We start from the raw sequence: 20461 nt of genomic DNA, 5'->3' as shown, positions 1-20461 counted from the left end.
TTTGCAGATATTGAAGAATCCTTGCATACCTGGGATAAAGCCCACTTGGTCATGGTGTATGATCTTTTTAATGTGTTGTTGGATTCTGTTTGCTAGAATTTTGTTGAGGATTTTTGCATGTATGTTCATCAGTGATATTGGCCTGCAGTTTTCTTTTTTTGTGGCATCTTTGTCAGGTTTTGGTATTAGGGTGATGGTGGCCTCATAGAATAGGTTTGGAAGTTTACCTTCCTCTGCAATTTTCTGGAAGAATTTGAATAGGATAGGTGTTAGCTTTTCTAAATTTTTGGTAGAATTCAGCTGTGAAGCTGTCTGGTCCTGGGCTTTTGTTTGCTGGAAGATTTCTGATTACAGTTTCAATTTCTGTGCTTGTGATGGGTCTGTTAAGATTTTCTATTTCTTCCTGGTTCAGTTTTGGAAAGTTGTACTTTTTCTAAGAATTTGTCCAGTTCTTCCAAGTTGTCCATTTATTGGCATATAGTTTCTGATAGTAGTCTCTTATGATCCTTTGTATTTCTGTGTTGTCTGTTGTGATCTCTCCATTTTCATTTCTAATTTTGTTGATTTGATTTTTCTCCCTTTATTTCTTGATGAGTCTGGCTAATGGTTTAACTAATTTATTTTTAAAATGAAGGTAATTGCTTTACACAGTTTTGCTGATTTCTGTCAAACAACAAGAAGAATCACTCATAGGTATACATATGTCCCCTCTCTCTTGAGCCTCCCTCCCATCTCCTTCTCAATTCCATCCCTCTAGATTGTTACATAGGCCCTGTTTGAGTTCCCTGAGTCATTCAGCAAATTTCCATTGGTTGTCTATTGCAAGTTTCCATGTTATTACTAAACATTAGTATGGCTTCCCTGATGGGTCAGTGGTAAAGAATTCACCTGCAATGAAGGAGACATGGAGATGTGGGTTTGATCCCTGGGTTGGGAAGATCCTCTGCAGGAGGAAGTGGCAACCCACTCCAGTATTCTTGTCTGGGAAATCCCACGGACAGAGGAGCCTGGAGGGCTAGAGTCCATGGGGGCACAAGAGTTGGACATGACTTAGGAACTGAACAACAACAAAAATATTTAAATACTATACATTACTTCAGTAAAAGATTGTCAATCCAGTGGAAATATAGAGCAATACATAATTAACTTAGCTATAAGTTTTATATTAGAGCTAGGAAGTTGATTTTACTAAAAAGTTGTATCAGTCAATAAGTATCAAAAATCCTTCCTCATGACAGTTTTCTTTTTCTTTTTTTTGGTAATTTCTTTATCCTAGAAAAGTTCTTATAACCTTTCTGGATATAATAAGGTCCAGCAAACACAGTCTGAATAATTTTATGCATGCTTTTTTTTCTGAGGTAGCATTTATGCATAAAACTTTTGTTCTGTTTCAGTAAGGCACTTTAGCATATGCTGGTTAAATTCTGTCTTCTTGTTACAGCCTAAATCTGTTTTCATTCAGGTCGGTTGCTTTATGCCTCTAAGCTAAAAAAAAGATATTTAAAAATCTTGTGAGAAATGATTCACACTCTCTTTGGCAGTTAAAGCTACAATCTTTGTCTTTTGCTCACTCCTTGGAATTTGATGAACTAAAAGATTAAGACAGTCATACCACATGTACAAACCAAATGTATAAACCAAATGCCTTTGGTTCTCATACTGACAAAACAATTACTTGGGGCTTCGCAGAGAAAAGTCACTCTTCTTTGTTGTTAAAACTGTTTTCATCGACTATAAGTGCTGGAAATCTGCTTTAAGAATTCTTTGTTTCTTTTTTTAAAGCGATTTAGGACTTTTTTTTCCTATTAATGAAAATGAAAAAGGTCAGTTCTCTGTGGCAAGTGTAAAACTGAAGCGGGCACAATTTGCTGCCTGGTTTCTTTGGAGCCTCCTTGCTAGGAAACCATAAAACATGATAAAGTTTGGTAATGTCAAGGAAAGCTAATCATGAGTCAAGGGGACAGTACGAAAAAATCTATAGATCAAAAAAATCTGTCCTAAAAGGAAGTGAAATAATGGTAGTTTGGGTTTTATTATATGGAAATCACTTTCAAAATTTACTGAACACTTACTCTGTGGGGAAAAATATGATATGCTCTACAGGAAGCATAGAAATGAGAAATAAGAGTAAAGCTAAGATGGATTCATTAGCACATGAATTTTAGATGTATTGTTTTATTTAATAATTAACATCACTGTCACGTGAATTATAGGTTTAATATAAATTACTATCTCATGCTTTAAGTATGAAAAGAAATTCTGAGAGAACTGGCATCTGTTTCCAAAATTTGCTACACAGAGTGAAAGAAAAGTTACAGATATAAAAAAAGGATGTGGGGAATTCTAGACCCTTTGTCAAAATAATTTTGTAAAATAATACAATCATAGCCTCTAGCTTCAGGACATAGAATCCTATGAATATAACTCACAGGCTGAATGAGTTTGGACAAGATATTTGACCCATCTGAGCTGATGGAATCTGCTTCCTGTAGTTTTGAGGCAGTATGTATAAGAAAGAATAAGATATCTTGGAATAAACATGCAATCATATTCAGATGTTTTATTTTTGGCCATAGAGTCAAAGTACTTTCAGAGAAGACCCCCATTCCTGTCTTTAAGGATCTAACAGTTTAGGATTTGCACAAATTATCTAATAGCCATAACACCTGGTGGCATCTAATGCAATGATAAGAAAGATGAATAACAAAGATAGGAAAAGAAAGTATTCTAGAGAGACTAAGATAGAGGAGCCTGATAATAGTTCAGAAAACTGTTGAAGAAAGAAATAGCCTTGAGATGAGCATTTTAAGATTGAAAAAGAAAAAAGTTTTGGTTAAAGTAGATATTTTAACTTTATGGAGAGGTTATAACATCAATTTTCCTGTATTAAAAAAATTAACAGCCATATTTCAAAAAATTTTTTCAATAAATTTCCTCCACATTAAAAATAAACTTTCACCCTTAAATGTTTCTACTGTTTTCCAGGTAATTATTAAAAATAATTTTCCACTTTTGTCAACTTTATGCTTCCTTGTTATATTCTGGTATAACATATTTTTTTAAGCTCCCCAAACATTTTGTGAAAGTGGGGATTCTGATTTAGTAGGTTGGATTTGGGACTGAGATTTTGCATTTCAAACAAGCTCTTAAGTGCTGCCTCTGATGTTGTCTGAGGACCACATTTCATGTGGTAAAGTGCTGAGAGGCTTCTCAAGATTTGTCTCATTGAGATCTCGCTTGATAAATGTCACATTGCACTTGAAAATATGTGGGATATTTTCAATATCCTTTGATATTGATTTCTAACATAATTCCACTGTCTGTAATGAGAGACCAGACTCTGTATGATTTCAATACCACTGGATCATGAAATTTTTGAACCTTGTTTTATGTCCCTGGATATATTGCAGTGTCTCCTAGTTTATAGTCTATGGGAATTTGAATAGAACGTGTATCCTACTGTTGTATGAAAATTGTATAAATCTTAATTTCAATTTGTTCATGGTGTTTTTCAGGTTTACTATATCCTCATAATTTTGTGTATATTTAATTATTTTTTGAGAGTTTGATATTGAAACTCTGACTAAAAATCTTAATTTATCTACTTAAAAAATAATTGCAATACATAGTAGAACTATATGTAACTTTGTTCTGTATTTTCCAAGTCTCCTATAAATGAATTATTATAATTTCATAATTTAAAAATTAAAAAAAGAAAAAAAAAGTCTCTTTGAATGCTTTTTCCTCTTGGCTTTGCTGTCTTCTTAATAACTACTGCTATTCATGTCTTTTGAAAATTGTAATTGAGATCCATTTGATTCAATTGTTGGGCCAGAAAGCTAGGATTATCCCTTCTTTTTTAGATCCAAAGTCCAATATTGTTGGAACTACCTTGAAATATTCAGAATATGATCACTTCTACCATCTAGCAGTATTTCTAATCACCCCATATGTTACCATATTGGTCAAAGTCTTTCAGCTTCCTCCTGGATTATTATAATAGTTTCCTATCTGACTCCATATACATGTCTTTGACCTCTGAAATCTAGTCTCAATATAGAATCCTGGATGATACTTCTAAAAACCACCATCTTAAAAATTAATAAGCTCACCCTTGCTCTAGCCACACTGACCTTTTTGACATTCCTTGAACTTACTATGCATGGTCCCTTTGCAAATTCATGTAGCTATTTTCATTCCTTTTTTTCAGTATAATTTTTTCAAAAAAGTCAGTCACAACCACTTAATTAAATAATACAAAATAAATAAAAACAAAAAAAATTGAAACATAAGTAAGCCAACAATTACGATACAATGTGACATGTTCCACTTTTAGTAGGAAGTGCTGTAGGGATTCAGGTCAGTCTGGAAAAAAAAAAAAATGATTCGCCTTCCAGGCCAGTTCTGATCCCCTTTAACATAGTCTTCTTTTTTCACATTTTAATCTTTAAACACACACACATACACTATCACTCACAAACTCCTGACATATAACATTATCTACTGAGTATGTTCATTGATTTTTTAAGTATCTTTAGCCCAGTAGAATACAAACTTGTGTGCCTCTTTTCTTCTTTCCAACATTGATTTAATCTGAGCAATTCAACAGTGCTTGGAACATACTGGTTCTTCATCAAGTATACATTGAATGAAGTAAGCAATATACAATTTGGGAACCTAGCCAGTACCTTCCTTGACTTCGCTGAGGCAGATGTTGGCTAGTAGATTGTGAAAGAAATGAGAAATGAGGAGATCAAGATACTTTATAATTATTAGGAAAAAAAAGAAAAACTTGCCTGGAAGAGAAACAATATGTGAGAATCTGAGTAAGATATTTATTTTCCTTTTATTTATAATAAAAAGTGAAATGTGATCTTAATTATAGGATAAGGGAAACTACTGATGAAATCATGCTTCGGCATAATATTTGGAAATGTCCAAAAAAAACAAAAACAAGGGCTCAAAGTAAAGAGCTTACCCTCAAAATGAAGAAAATGTGTATTCTTCCAGGAGTATACAATGAAATAAAGATATTTTTATATTTTCAAAGTCAGTCCTTAGAAAAAATTTACTCCAGCTTAGCCCAATGTTATTAATGGTGGTTTTACAAGAGTTGTGAGCAGACAAATGAAAGAGAAGGATAACACAACATATCAAAGGATTGCTGCTTAGCATAGAGAGACTTAAGGATTTCTACACTTGATATCTTTAAGTGTTAAAGTTAAAGTTACATGGGTATCACTCAGGATGGTACAGATACCTGTATGTCTGGAAGGAAGCTGAGTTGGAACTGTACTGAGCAAGTGTAGCAGAATAGAAATGGTTCAGGAGAATAAATATTAGGTCTCTTCATATTAAGTGGGGAGCTGCTAAAGTCAAGGTAAAAGTTATTATCTCTGGCATTGGATTTTAAAATAGAAAGACTAAAAGATTACATTCAGATCTGGCTTATTACAGTTTAAAGGGGCTAGAGTGGATTAGTTAGGAGGAGTAATATTGTCCAGGTGAATGTCAAAAATATGGTTGGCATAGAGAGTTGGAGGTGAAGAGGATTAAAGAGTTAAGAGGATTAAAAAAGCAATATAAGGGTGGTGTTGGTTTATCATTTACAAGGAGACTAACCATGTATTCTGATCTATTTTCTATACTATGACTGTTTTTCCATCTTCAATATTAGTAAAGTAAAAGTGAAAGTGTTAGTTGCTCACTTGTGTCCAACTCTTTTCGATTCCATGGGCTGTAGCCCATCAGACCCCTCTGTCCCTGGGATTCTCCAGGCAAGAATACTGGAGTGGGTTGCCATGACCTTCTCTAGGGATCTTCCCCACCCAGAGATCAAACCAAGGTCTCCGCATTGCAGGCAGGTTCTTTACCATCTGAGCCAGCTGGGAAGCCCAAATATTAGTAAAGCTTGCTTTATACTCAAATAGGTTCCAATTTGAAAGATAACCTATTTGATAAACCTATATATAGTCTGTATCATTTTTTGAAGTAGATGACAAATTCTTTAACAGTCTTTAAAATAGTATCAGTGACTCAATAATCCATGATAGGGAGGAGAGGGTTGATAAATAGTGCAAGAGGTACTCACACACTTCAGATTAATGTAATTATTTATATTAATATTTATGGTAGTGTATATTGTATTTAGTATGTACCTTCCATGAATCTACCCTCAAATTTTGCTCAAGACATAGCAAAATATTAAAAAGCAAATATTACAACCACTGTGATACTATTCATTTAAGCTAAGTGTCCTCAGTTTCTTCTAGTATTTATCATTTAATTTTTAACTCTCCATGGCTTTGATCATTCTTAAAAAGTATGTCTTGTCTGATAAATGAAGACTAGAATAGGTTGTAATAGATTTTCCTAAGTGTTAATATCCCCATTTATAAAACTTATACATGAATTAATTTTGGGTGCTTATTTTGTTTTTGGCTGCCATAATAAAATTCTAACCCACATTTCTATTGTTATTGTCTAACTCTTTTAGAGTTAATTTTGTGTTTCCCTAGAGATTCTGGCTCATATATATATATATATATATATATATATATATATATTTATATGACTTCATTTTCGATAGCTCAACTTAGATGTCGATAAATTACATAAGCAGGATCCAAACTGAGTCTTGGATTTTATTCAGAACTTAAAGCCAAAATCCAGCTACCTCTTTCTTGTAAAAATCCTTTTCCAAGATCTTACTGTTTCTTATCTAGATTACAATACATGTCACTTATTGTTCTTTATACTCTGACTTCCATGTTTATCTACACATTAATATACACAGTGTAAAATAATATTTAGAAAATGAATATCTGTCAGTGGTTTTTACTATGTGTTGTGTTAGTCACTCAGTAGTGTCTGACTCTTTTGTGACCACACCACTGTAGCCCACCAGGTTCCTCTGTCCATGGAATTCTCCAGGCAAGAATACTGGAGTGGGTTGCCATTTCCTTCTCCAGGCGATCTTTCAAACCCAGGGATTGAGCCCAGGTCTCCTGGATTGCAGGCAGATTGTTTACTGTCTGAGATACCAGACAATCCCAAGAGTTACCATAAAGTATAGGCTTTTACTATGCTGCTGCTGCTACTGTTGCTAAGTCGCTTCAGTCGTGTCCGACTCTGTGTGACCCCATAGACGGCAGCCCACCATGCTCCGCTGTCCCTGGGATTCTCCAGGCAAGAACACTGGAGTGGGTTGCCATTTCCTTCTCCAGTGGATGAAAGTGAAAAGTGAAAGTGAAGTCGCTCAGTCGTGTCCAACACTTTGTGATCCCGTGGACTGCAGCCTACCAGACTCCTCCGTCCATGGGATTTTCCAGGCAAAAGTACTGGACTGGGTTGCCATTGCCTTATGAAAAAATTACAAATTTACAAATTCTTCACCATGGCCTTTTAGTCCCACCATGAACTTGCCTATCTCTCCAACTTTACCATATCCCACTCTTTCCTTCACTACATCCACTTCCACCATCCTGGCTTTCAGGTGGTTTCAAAGTTATACCAAGTTCATACACACTTTAGAGCCTTCACACTTCAACCTGCCTAAAACGTACTCTCCTGGATATTCATATGGTTGGTGTCAATAAGAATGTCAATATTTTAGATAGTTACAGAATGAACACCAAATAAATCTAAAGTAGCACTCCAAAGCACTATGTATCATATCATTTTACTTTCTTCACACTTTTTACAATCAGAAATACTTTGTGTGTTTGTTTATTAGACTGATTAGCTTCCCAACCAAAATAAAACCCCATAAAATATGGATATTATCTTTATTGTTAGCACTGTATTCACAATATCTAGAATTGAATCTGGGACAAGACAGCTGTTTAGTAAATAGTTATGAGAATATGCATTTTTTTTTTACATAGGGAAAATTCTTGAAACATTCAAAGTTTCAGATGATTGTGTACATTTAGCATTAGAAAAATTATTTTTATTATCATGTTTCTTTAAAAGAAAAAAACAGGTTGGATTTTTCACTGATATTTAATGGAAGAGAGATTAAGTAACCTAGCATATATAACAGAAATCTGTTTTTTAGAATTCAAGATAGATTGAGAAAAGCACAAAGATGAGAATTATGGAGAGATTTTCCTATTACAATTAACAAAGATTAAAATTCAATATTCTAAAGAGTTTAGGTATGCTATAATTTTGGAATTTCTCCATGTGGAAGACCTCTGAGCATTTCTTAATATATATTTTTTTCTAGGATCAAGAATTAAATATATCTACTATACAAAGACTGCCCATATGTCTTTCACCATGGGCCAAATTGCTAAAGACAATTATGTTCATGAAACATAACCTCCTATAGTGAGTAATAACTATATTTTTTATTTCTGTGATTTTACTTAAAAGTTTACCTTTATTAAATCCATTTAATTACATTCTGATCTTCCTCCCTTTCCATTCCTTCCTTTCTTCCCTCCTTCCTCTATTACCTCTCCTCCTTTATTCTTTCCTTCCTCTCTTCCCTCCTTCCTCCCTTCCTTCCTTTCTGATTCTCATTTTTCATCTCTCTATATCATTACATATAAACTGCCATTAAGCAGGATTCCTTGATACATAATTTTAAGGAGAAAAATATTTTTTGAGAATTACTGAACTTACACTTTTTAATCAGAATAATTTTGGATAAAACACTAAACTTATATAGTGAGGCAGGAGGAGAAGCGGACAACAGAGGATGAGATGGCTGGATGGCATCACCAACTCGATGGACATGAGTTTGAGTGAACTCTGGGAGTTGGTGATGGACAGGGAGGCTTGGCGTGCTGTGGTTCATGGGGTCACAAAGAGTCGGACATGACTGAGTGACTGAACTGAACTGAAGGAATTTTCAAAGCTTAAGGAATAAAAAACAATGCATGTCTGATCATCTGGGATGATTCCAGTTTAGGGATATTATAAACAAAGCTAATATAATTTTTTAATGTGGCTAATAGCTAGAATTATAGTTGATAGATCAAATGATAGGAATATGCTTACTTTTATCAATAATTCAGAAATTTTAACAGGGTTTATATACTTTTACACTCTCATCAACAATGTCTGAGAATTCTGGTTGCTCCACACCCATGCCAATTTTGGTGTCCTCAGTCTTTTTTATTTGTTTGAAAGTGCTAATTGTTCAGTGTTGTCCAACTCTTTGTGACCCTATGGACTGTAGCCTGCCTGGCTCCTCTGTCCATGGAATTCTCCAGGCAAGAATACTGGAGTGGGTAGCCATTCCCTTCCCAGGGATCTTCCTGACCCAGGGACTAAACCTGAGTTTCCTACACTACAGGCAGATTCTTTACCATCTGAGCCACTGGGGAAGCCCAAAGGATCAGAAATAGTCACTGAAACATGGAATTGAACCAGGGGCCTTTAGATCTTTAGTCTAACACTCTCCCAGTTGAGTTATTTCAGCCACTCACTATTATTATTTGCTTAATTGAGCTATAATTAGCATATAACATTGTGTAAGTTTAAGGTGTCCAACTTGTTGACTTGATACATTTGTGCATTGCAATATGATTACCACCATTGCCTTAGTTAACACCTCTATCATGTCACTTAATTATCTTTTGTGTGTGTGTGGTGAAAACAATTAAGATGTAGTCTCTTAGCAAATTTGAAGTTTATACAAAAGTGTTGACTGTAATCACTATGCTGTACAATAGATCTCCAGGATTTACTTGTCTACTAGTTGCAACTTTGTATTGTTAAACCACATCTCTTCAATTCTGCCACTTTCTAACCCCTGATAACCACAATTCTATTCTTTGTTATTACAAATTTACCCTTTTTATATTCCATGTTTAAATGATGTTATACTTATCTGCCTTTCTCTAACTTAACCTCACATAACATAACACCCTCAAGGGCTATCCATGCTGCAAATGGCAGGATTTCCCTCTTTCTCATGGCTCAATAATATCACTTTGTATGAATATATACACCACATCTTCTTTATCAATTCATCTGTTGATGGGCACTTAAGTTGTTTCCACATATTGGCTATTGTGAATAATGGTGCAGTAAACATGTATTTCAATATTTTTTCATTTATTTTAGATACATACTCACAAGTGGGATTGTTGAATCATATGACAGTTCTATATTTAATTTTTTTTCTTTCTTTTTTTTTTAAATTTTATTTTTAAACTTTACATAATTGTATTAGTTTTGCCAAATACCAAAATGAATCCATCACAGGTATACATGTGCTCCCCATCCTGAACCCTCCTCCCTCCTCCCTCCCCATACCATCCCTCTGGGTCGTCCCAGTGCACTAGCCCCAAGCATCCAGTATCGTGCGTTGAACCTGATGATAACAATAACCCTGTGTACGAGACAGCAAAAGAGACACTGATATATTTAATTTTTTAAGGAAACTCCATACTGCTTTCCACAGGGACTGACCGTTCACAAGGGTTTCCTTTTCTCTAGCCAAACACAGGTTATCTCTTATCTTCTTGTTGATAGCCATTCTAAGAAGTGTGAGGTGGTATCTAATTTTTTTTGTTGTTTTGATCTGCATTTCCCTGATGATTAGTGGTGTTTAAATGCCTATTCAGGTCTTCTGTCCATTTTTTATTCAAATTGTCTTTTTTTGCTGTTATGATATCCATGAGTTTTTAACAAGTCTTTACCCAATGCACAATTTGCAAATATTTTCCATACTGTAGGATACCTTTGCATTTTGTTGATTTTTTTCTTTTTCTGTGCAGTTTTTCATTTGATGTAATCCCACTAGTTGATTTTTTCAATTTTGTTGTCTGTGCTTTTGGTGTCACAACTGAAAAAAAATTACTGGCAAGACCAAAGTCAAAATGCTTCTTCCCAAAGTTTTCTTTTAGGAGTTTATGATATCAGTTCTCATTTTATGGACTTTAATCTATTTCGAGTTCAATTTTTGAGTGGTATAAGATAAGGGTCTGATTTCAGTTCTCTGCATATGATTACCCATTTTTCCCAATACCATTTTTTTAAAGAGACCATCCTTTCTCCCTTGATTATTCTTCACTCCCCTGTCTAATATTAGGTTGACTGTACATACAGTGGCTTATTTCTGGGCTCCCTATTCTCCTTCACTGTTCTGTGTGTGTATTTTTTGCCAGTTCCATACTATTTTAATTACTATAGCTTTGTAGTATAGTTTGAAATCAGTAATTATAGTCCCTCTTGCTGTGTTATTCTTTTACAGCATTGCTTTAGCTATTCAAGGTCTTTTGTGGTTCCATAGATTGAATTTGTTTGTTTGTTTATGTGAAAAATACCATCAAAATTTTATAGGGATTTCATTGAATCTATTGATTAGTTTGGGTATTATAATCCACAATCATAGAGTATCATTCTATTCAATTGTATCTTTTCAATTTCTGTTATAAAGTTGTTTAATCTTTCACTCTCTTGGTTAAATTTATCCCTAGGTATATATATATTTTTTTATTCTATTGATCATGTGATAGTTTTCTCATTTCTTTGTACTGTTAGCTCAATTGGAGATTTCATTTTCATTTTATTTTTCTCTAATACTGTTGATTACATTTATGAACTTACTGGCTTTATGCATATATTATTTTGCAAAGTGTTCATTGATATCATTTGCTCCTTATTAAATAGACTTTTCTGTTGCCCTTCCTCTTGAAATCCAGTCATACTTTCCTGTTTCTTCATACATTTAATAAGTTTAAGATGTAGCTTGGGCATTTTCAATGCTATGTTTAGAGGCTCTAGATTCTGTTACATTCATCCAAACAGTATTGATATTTGTGTGTGTTGGTTTGTTTTTGCAGACGATTAACCCGATTGTATTTAAACTGCAATCTTTGTCTCTCAGACATAAGCTCAAAATTCAGTCCAGTGATTTTAGCCTTTGCTGTGCCCCTGAGGTCTGTATATGGCTCAGTACCAATTTATGTATACATTATACACATAATTCATAATTTCTCCTCTCTTGTTCTCTCCTTTCTTAGCATTCCTTCATCACTTTTAAACATGGTTTTATAATTTGCGTGCCCCAAATTCTATTCTGTTTCTTTAAGGCAGTAATGAGTTTGATTTGCCTCTTAGTGTTAAGGACCAATATATAAATAGCTCATCCAGATTCATTCCCTTCTTCACTGTCGTTCCTTCATCCAAATGTTGACTCCCTATCAAGAGCAACTTCTTTTCACCCTTTCTCTTCCTCTTTCCTTCTTCATCTCTTTCTTTTCTATGTAATCTCTTTTTTGTTTGTTTGTTTCTTTGTAAGATCATTGGTACTATGAAAGCATACTTTTAAACTAAGAATGTGTAAGGAATGCTGAAATCCTGTCTTTCTAAATATTATACTTACATTTTGCCTTTTTCTTACTACCATATTTCTCACTGAAATTTATCAAAGTTTAGAAAGGAAGCATCTTTTTTTCCCTTCAAAGCCTAATTGAAAATGGAATTTTATTTTATAGTCATTTGCCATGCCATGCTTCAGTTGAGTCTGACTCTGTGAGACCCAATGAACTGTTGCCCACCGGTTTCCTCTGTCCATGGGATTCTACAGGTAAGTGTACTGGAATGGATTGTCATTCCCTTTTCCAGGTGATCTTCCTGACCCAGAATCAAACCGACATGTTTTACCTCTAACCTACCTTGGCAGGCTACCACTAGCACCACCTGGGAAGCACTATAGTACCTTAAAACGTTTTAAAATACATCATCAGTAACTCAATTCATGTCCAATATTCTTTTTGTTAGACATTGATCCTGATACAAATAAAACCTATTTTATTCATTCTTTCATTCACTTAACTGATATTTATTGAGCTCTAGCTATATGCAACAGGTTTTTTTCCAGTGATGAAAATATAAATATGACCAAAAACGGCATAGCCTTGCAGCTCAGCAAGAAAGAATAATATTCAACAGAGCATCACACAAGCAAACTAATAAAAGTTTTAATAGGATAAAATATATAAAGGAGAGGTCATGATGATAAAGTACACATCAGGTGAAAATCATTTATGTATGGAGGCTAGAGTAAGCTTTCCTGAAGAAGTGACTACTGAACTAAGATTTGACAGAAAGTAAAATTCAACTAAAAAGGGCTGAATACAGTGGATGAGCAGGGAAAGAAAATTTCGGACAAGCTAAATAGTCTGGTATGTTCAAGATGGAACTGAAAAGAGGTCAGAATAGTTGAAGCATAGAGCAGGAGGTAACCACTCCAGTGTTCTTGCCTGGAGAATCCCAGGGACGGTGGAGCCTGGTGGGCTGCCATCTATGGGGTCGCACAGAGTCAGACACGACTGAAGCGACTTAGCAGCAGCAGTTTGACAATATTGGAGAAGGCAATGGCACCCCACTCCAGTGCTCTTGCCTGGAAAATCCCATGGATGGAGGAGCCTGGTACCCTGCAGTCCATGGGGTCGCCAAGAGTCAGACATGACTGAGCGACTTCACTTTCACTTTTCACTTTCATGCATTGGAGAAGGAAATGGCAACCCACTCCAGTGTTCTTGCCTGGAGAATCCCAGGGACGGGGGAGCCTGGTAGGCTGCCGTCTCTGGGGTTGCACAAAGTCGGACACAACTGAAGTGACTTAGCAGCAGAGCATGAGGTGAGAGGATAATGCTAAATGAGACCTGTGAGGCAAATGAAGAACAGATGATTGAGGGTTTGTGAGCCAGGCTGAATTTCAGTCTTTGTCCTTAGAGCAATGAATACCAACATAATCTTTGCCATTAGCTTTCACAACATTTGCAGTCTGACAGCATGAGTTTCTCTTGTTTACAGGTAATTAAGAAAGTTTTTCCCTCACATTATAGATGTTGATACTCTAACAGGAATTTTAATATCATGCACAGTAAAATAGGAAAAATAAACATAAAATTCTGTATGAAAAACATAAAAGGAAAATATTTACAAATGTATTTTATTTAATAAACTAAACTTATCTAATGTTAATGAAAGGGTGGTTTATGTTTCATAAATGAGGTCTAATTTCTTTTGGATACTGTTTAAAACATACTGTTTAAGCACATATCTGAACATAATTATGGCATATCTGAAAGAAACTCTAAGTGGCTGTGAAAATGAAAGTCGCTCAGTCATGTTCAACTCTTTGTGACCCCATGGACTATACAGTCCATGGAATTCTCCAGGCCAGAATACTGGAGTGGGTAGCCTTTCCCTTCTCCAGGGTATCTTCCCAACCCAGGTCTCCCACATTGCAGGCGATTCTTTACCACCTGAGCCACAAGGGAAGCCCTAAAAGTGAAAGTGAAAGTGGCTGCTGTGGTTTTCAAAATCACAGTTTATGAGCTCACTGGGGTACGGTCATATCTTTTTTAATCTTGTAAGAAATATGAATTAAGCACATTGTTTTCGTGGAAACTCAGAGGAGTAATTACATAGTTACACATGAGCAAGCCTGAATCTATTGCAAACAGTATTTAGCAATGTATGTCTTATTTCTGAAATACCCATTTGCATGCATAAAAATTACCAATATTTATATTCAAATAAAAGCAATACAATTTATGATTGATGAACAATCTAAAGCTCCATACTCCTCCAGATACTTCTTTTAAATCTGAGGGAAATGTATCCTATTGAGAAATATCTGATGAAATCCAGCTGTATTTTATTCTCATTTCAATCTATCATCACAGAAAATATTGACTATTTTTCCCCTCAGACATGCAGCTGTCAACTATCCAACTATGGGCCTAGATTTACATCTTAGTTTATTTCCTACCTATTCATTTTCATTTAAAACACTTGTTTCATGAAACTAGCATTTGCTGTGTGAAAAAGGAAGACAGGATGTGCAATCTCATCAAACCTGTCAATGAATGTTCATGGGCACAGCAAATAATATTCATTAAATTCAAGTGAATATATTTCCACCTTAAGAGATGGTAAAAATCATTATACATCTATGTGCATTGTATGCATATTCAGTCACTCAGCTGTGTCTGACTCTTTGCAACCACACAGACTGTAACCCACCAGGCTCCTCTGTCCATGGAATTTTCCAGGCAAGAATATTGAAACAGGTGGTCACTTCCTTCTCCAGAGGATCTTCCCAACCCAGGAATCAAACCCACGTCTCTTATATCTCCTGCACTGGCAGGCAGATTCTTTATCACTGTGCACTGAGCATTATTTCTATCATATTAATTATTCCATTAAAAAGATTTCTATTGTGTGTCAGTAGTGATAAGAATCCCTGTCCCTTCATTCCCCTACCCAAGTATGCAAGCATATTCAGTCATGTCCAACTCTTTGTGACCCCATGGACTCTAGCCCACTAGGCTTCTTTGTCCATGGGATTCTCCAGGCAAGAATACTGCATTGGGTTCCCATTTCCTTCTCTAGGGAATGTTCCTGACTCAGGGATCAAACCCTTGTCTCTTGTGTCTCCTGCATTGGCAGACCAGTTCTTTACCAGCTGAGCCACCTGAGAAGCCCAACCCCAAGAGGCATATTCAAATACCTGCAAAGTGTTTTTGCTCACTTTGAAAGTAGGCCAAGCTACAAAAGACTCTGGATAGTTGTATAGACTTTTAAGTTCTTTTGAAAACTTAAAGACACTCTGCAATCAGTAGCAGAGAGAGGATATATTAGTGAAGACATGCAAGGATGCAGTGGTAAATTCCAATAGCCATCACCCAGAAGAATAAAAAATACGTATATTTATTTCTCATAAAACAAATCTTGGTGATAGTTTAGGCTGATGGAACCATTCTTTTCAGTGTGGTTTTGTAAGAATCCTAGTTCCTTCTCACAGCTCAGCTATCCCAGAGGATATCATTTGCAATAGATTCAATCTGGGTTGGGAAAAAGAGATTATAGAAGAGACACATTGGTTTCTTAAAAGACTTAGTTTAGAAATAGTGTACATCAGTTCCATTTACTATCTACTGGAAAGGACTAATCATATAACCATTCATAATTGCAAGGGAACTGGGAAATACAGTTCTTGCCTAAGTATTCAGTTTCAAGCTACTACTGTACTATGGAGAGGAGATAGTTTTGGAGATAGCTTCTTGTCTCTGACACAGAGAAGTGTTTCTCTTCAATTGTCCTGGACATAAGAGAGCATTTTGTTGGTTTTATTTTATTGCTTGTTCATTTTTCTGGCCAATTACGTGTATATGAAGGTCACAAAGGCTAATAAACTTATACTAGCAACTACAGCTTGTAATAAATCTATAAGCACCAAAAGTCAGCACATAGCTCAGATCACTAAACAGAGGAAATAATTGTAACTCAACATTCCATACCACCTAGAAAAAAAAAATAAAGCATGAATTTCTGTGAATAAGGTGAATGGGTCTTCTTAGAATTTTGGATTAAGGTGGCATTCCAAATGATGATATAGCAAATATTTTTCTTATTTCACTACATGTTTTTAAAATCCTATTATTTTACTATATACTAGGAATATTATTCTATGTTGTGAAAATTCTGATGATTCCAGGAGAAAAGAATATGCCCCAAGAAATCATGCATGAAATGAATTATCTTCAGAAAGTATATGCAAAATCTGGTTTAACATGGTGGCAATAAAGTCTGACTAACTAAGATAGTTTTAAAATTAGAAATGTTAATGTCCACCTGCCCTACTCTCTAGTCTCTTTTCTGCCAGAAGAAATACTCATTAAGTTCATAGTAGATTATTTTTGAACAATAAACACTCTTATTTCATAAGCTAAGAAGAGATGGAAGAGGGTTTATTTGCATCTCTGGACCAGATTTTGCTCAGATAGGACTTCAGCAACATGTACAAGCCATCTGCTCAGCCACACCAGCCAGGCCTCTATACTCAAAACTTTTCCTGCTAATTTTTCATCCTTTAGAAAATCGATAATGTTGATTATCATTTTCTTCTCATTCTATTTTTTTTCTAGATTTTATTTCACTTTAAATAAAATCTTAGTGTTATCTTCCTCAAAGGTCATCTTTGACCTTCTCTGAAGGAGTAAAGGCAGTGGTCAGAGGGACTCCAGCATGTATAGGTCAATGTGCCCTGGAGGACTGTGATGTAGATCTTTACTCTAGATTATGTCCATGCCTCTAGCTTCCTACTGCCTTTGGAACACAAGGATACCTGCTCGAGGACCACAGGACTTCAAAACATCCTTTCCACAGACTATGTGTACACAGAAAAGACTCAACTTGTATTTTTTGGAAGGCATTCCAGCACATACCTCAGTTTCTTGCGGTGGAGCTTTCTCTTGCCTCCCTCTTGTGGTACCTGGGACATGTCCATTCTTCAGTTCTGATGAAAAGAGAAATTTTGATTAATAATGAAAGCTGTTTTTACTGTCATATATCTATACATTTGGGCTTCCCTGGTGGCTCAGTGGTAAAGAGTCCACCTAGCAACACAGGAGACAGAAGAGACATGGGTTTGATTCCTGAATTGGGAAGACCCTGGAGAAGGAAATGACAACCCACACCAGTATTCTTGCCTGGCAAATTCCATGGAAAAAGGAATCAAGAGTACATGGGGTCACAAAGAGTTGGACATGAGTGAATGTGCATGCACCCTTGGGGTCAGGGATGCAGGGGCAGGGATTCTTATAACTACTGGCACACAATAGAAATCTTTTTACTGGAAATGTAATAAATGTGATATTAATAATAAATGGTGACACAGTGGCAAAGAATCTGCCTGCCAATGCAGGAGATACAAGAGACACACAGTTTTGATCCCTGGGTTGGGAAGATCCCTTAGAGAAGGGAGTGGCTAACTGATCCAATATTCTTCCTGGAGAATCCCACAGACAGAGAAGCCTGGTGGGCTACAGTCCGTGGGATTGCAGAGTCAGACACAACTGAGCAACTGAGCACGCACACATCTATGTACTTGTACTCACCAAGAATAAACCTAAAAGTCCACTAAGACGTTTGTGTTTTCCTGTAAAATCTGATTCCTGTAAAAAAACCAAGACATCATGGTGTACAAACTTCTTCTAGGCATGTTGAAGGATGTTGGTTTTAGGAATAAATGGGAAATATGTAAATCATCAAGTATTCTGTGGGTATTGTCATTTAAATGGTAATATATGGAACATAAATTTAAAAGTCAAAATTTTATTTATGATATATTTTTTTTTACCCTTTCATGTAAATCAATATCCTGTAGCTGTTTTTTCTTCAGGGTACAACTTACTACACCTTAGTGGTGAAAATGTGGTCATCCCAATAGCCCAAGTTTAAACTCAAGTTCTGCTCCTTACTTACTTAAAGTTTGGGCCTATTACTTTTCTTCTCTCTCTTTTTTTTTCTCAGATTCCCTACCTATATAATGCAGGTAATAATAAAAACAACACATGACCCTTGCATTAAGTGAAATTAAATGTATTCCCACAAGGAGCCCAAAAGTATGCCAAGAACATAATAAACTTTATTATTATTCTTTATTTGCCTAAAAGTTTTATTAAAGTTAAAAGTACATAAGGAAGTACCATATTTACTTAAAAAGCAAGAATACAAAACTAGTAAATATTTACAAAAACAAACATTAACAATATATAATAATTAAAATGTTATTTCAAATTATTGGAGATCAGCTCAACTTCAAGGCATTTTTTGAAAGTAAATCATTATTAATGTAGATATAAAATCCACCACTTTTCATCTTTACAGTATTCAAAAAATAGTACAATTGCAGGTGTATGTGGGATTTGAGGCAATTAAAACAAGTGTGAGGTGAAGAAAAAAATGGATTCTGTAAATAAAATCTGAAATACCCATTTTATACATAGTAACAAACAAGTAGGTATAATTATACCTATAATATAGTCTATTATCCAGGCTCTAAGATTTCACATTTAATTAAAATTTTCTTATTTATTCCATATTCTAACATTCATCACTGCCAGATTTTGGTATACGAACTTTTTAAGAAAGAAACTTCTATTTAAAGATGATTTTTCTCTAGTTCAATAGATGTTTCCATCACCTTTTTCTTGTTTCATTGCTGAATGTGTATGAGATTTCCAGGATCATTAGACCTCTGAGAACAGAAACCACAATAAAAGGCTACAAATAAAATGAACACAAACAAAGGAACTCATGAAAGGGGCAAATTGCATAAAAGAGATTGGAATTTATTTTAAAAGTAATAATCTGAGAAGAGAATCAAATATAAGATGCTGTAAAAAGGAAAAGTCAGAAAATTAAAGGAGCGTTCAGGAATTAAAGAAATATAAATTGTAAAAATCAAAACTTTAATACAAGGTAGGAAGGTAGAAGGATAAAGATAATGAATTTCTCTTCCAAATTAAAGACAGGCAAAGCATAGAATAGTAGAGAGAAAATATAAGGAAATTGAAAATCAATATAGGAATTCAAGCATGCATTTTTTGAAACTGCATTAAGAAGAAAAAGAAAAACTAAAGGAAAAGATATCATAGAAATAATGTAACAATTATCCTCAGCATAAATTTGCATGGATTTCTCTATGCATATGTGTTCAGCATAATGGATAAAATAAAAGCCCTCATTAAGGCATATAATTGTTAAATTGAAAGATGGAGTGACAGAGAGAAACAAAGACTGAGAGAAAGCTTTAAAAGTAGGAAAAAAAGGCGGGAGGGGTGATTACAAAACTTTTTGAACCTAAGTATCCTAACAGCAACACTGAGAGCTAGAAGAAAATGAAAAAAAAAATCTTAAAATGTTTTTGAGACTGGGGCAATTGATTTCAAATCTGATTTATGTACTTAAATAAATCATCAATTTTGAGAGTGGGATAAAGAAAATCTTAGATAAGCAAGTCACCCAAAATTTCACGCCTGTGACCACTCTTTTAGGTGAAACCAACAAAAATCAGTGCTTAAATCACAGAAAAGGAAAATTTCAGGTTCTGAAAAAAGACCATTTGATAAACAAAAATGATAAGGAGACTCATCAGAATGAGAGTCAAGAGAATTGGAGCATCCTTGCATGCATAGCCGGTCCAGATTTGAGCAAGACAACAGCTCACAAGGAAGGGAGAAAGGTGTATGTAGTGAACAGACTAAGGAGAGGGGGTTCTTTTGGAGTTCTATACTGAGAAGCTGTTTTAGATCGTTGGACAATGTGAAGAACTAGCAATAGGTACATAGAGAAATGAACATATAAATAAGACCTAATTGATTCTGAAAATGAAAAAGTAGAACTGAGCAAGTGTAAATGTAAACACGGTGAATCACTTGACTCAGAGTAAATGATATCTATTTGGTCATAATATTGTAAATGCTGAAAATCAATTTGGCCAAAAACTGTGATATATCTGTATTAGGTAGAAGCAGGGGCCAGTATTGTACTTGAGCTGATTAAAGGCATAAAAACAAGTCAAGAGATTATGCTTGAAAATGAAGTCGCTCAGTCATGTCCGACTCTTTGAGACCCCATGGACTGTAGCCCACCAGGTTCCTCCATCCATGGGATACTCCAGGCAAGAATACTGGAGTGG

The 20461-nt window shown here is 35.1% G+C and overlaps 1 non-coding gene across 1 annotated transcript; it reads right to left on the bottom strand.

Moving 5' to 3' along the window:
* Positions 1 to 9360: 9360 nt before the first annotated feature.
* Positions 9361 to 9433, bottom strand: TRNAF-AAA. Its single transcript has one exon. It is a non-coding gene; the product is annotated as a tRNA-Phe (tRNA).
* Between the last annotated feature and the right edge of the window lie 11028 nt (positions 9434 to 20461).

Source organism: Bos indicus x Bos taurus, chromosome 20, assembly GCF_003369695.1.
Source record: "Bos indicus x Bos taurus breed Angus x Brahman F1 hybrid chromosome 20, Bos_hybrid_MaternalHap_v2.0, whole genome shotgun sequence".
In the NCBI taxonomy this organism is placed as follows: domain Eukaryota; kingdom Metazoa; phylum Chordata; class Mammalia; order Artiodactyla; family Bovidae; genus Bos; species Bos indicus x Bos taurus.
The sequence above is the reverse complement of the archived record's forward strand: the minus strand, read 5'-3'. Positions and strand labels throughout refer to the sequence as shown.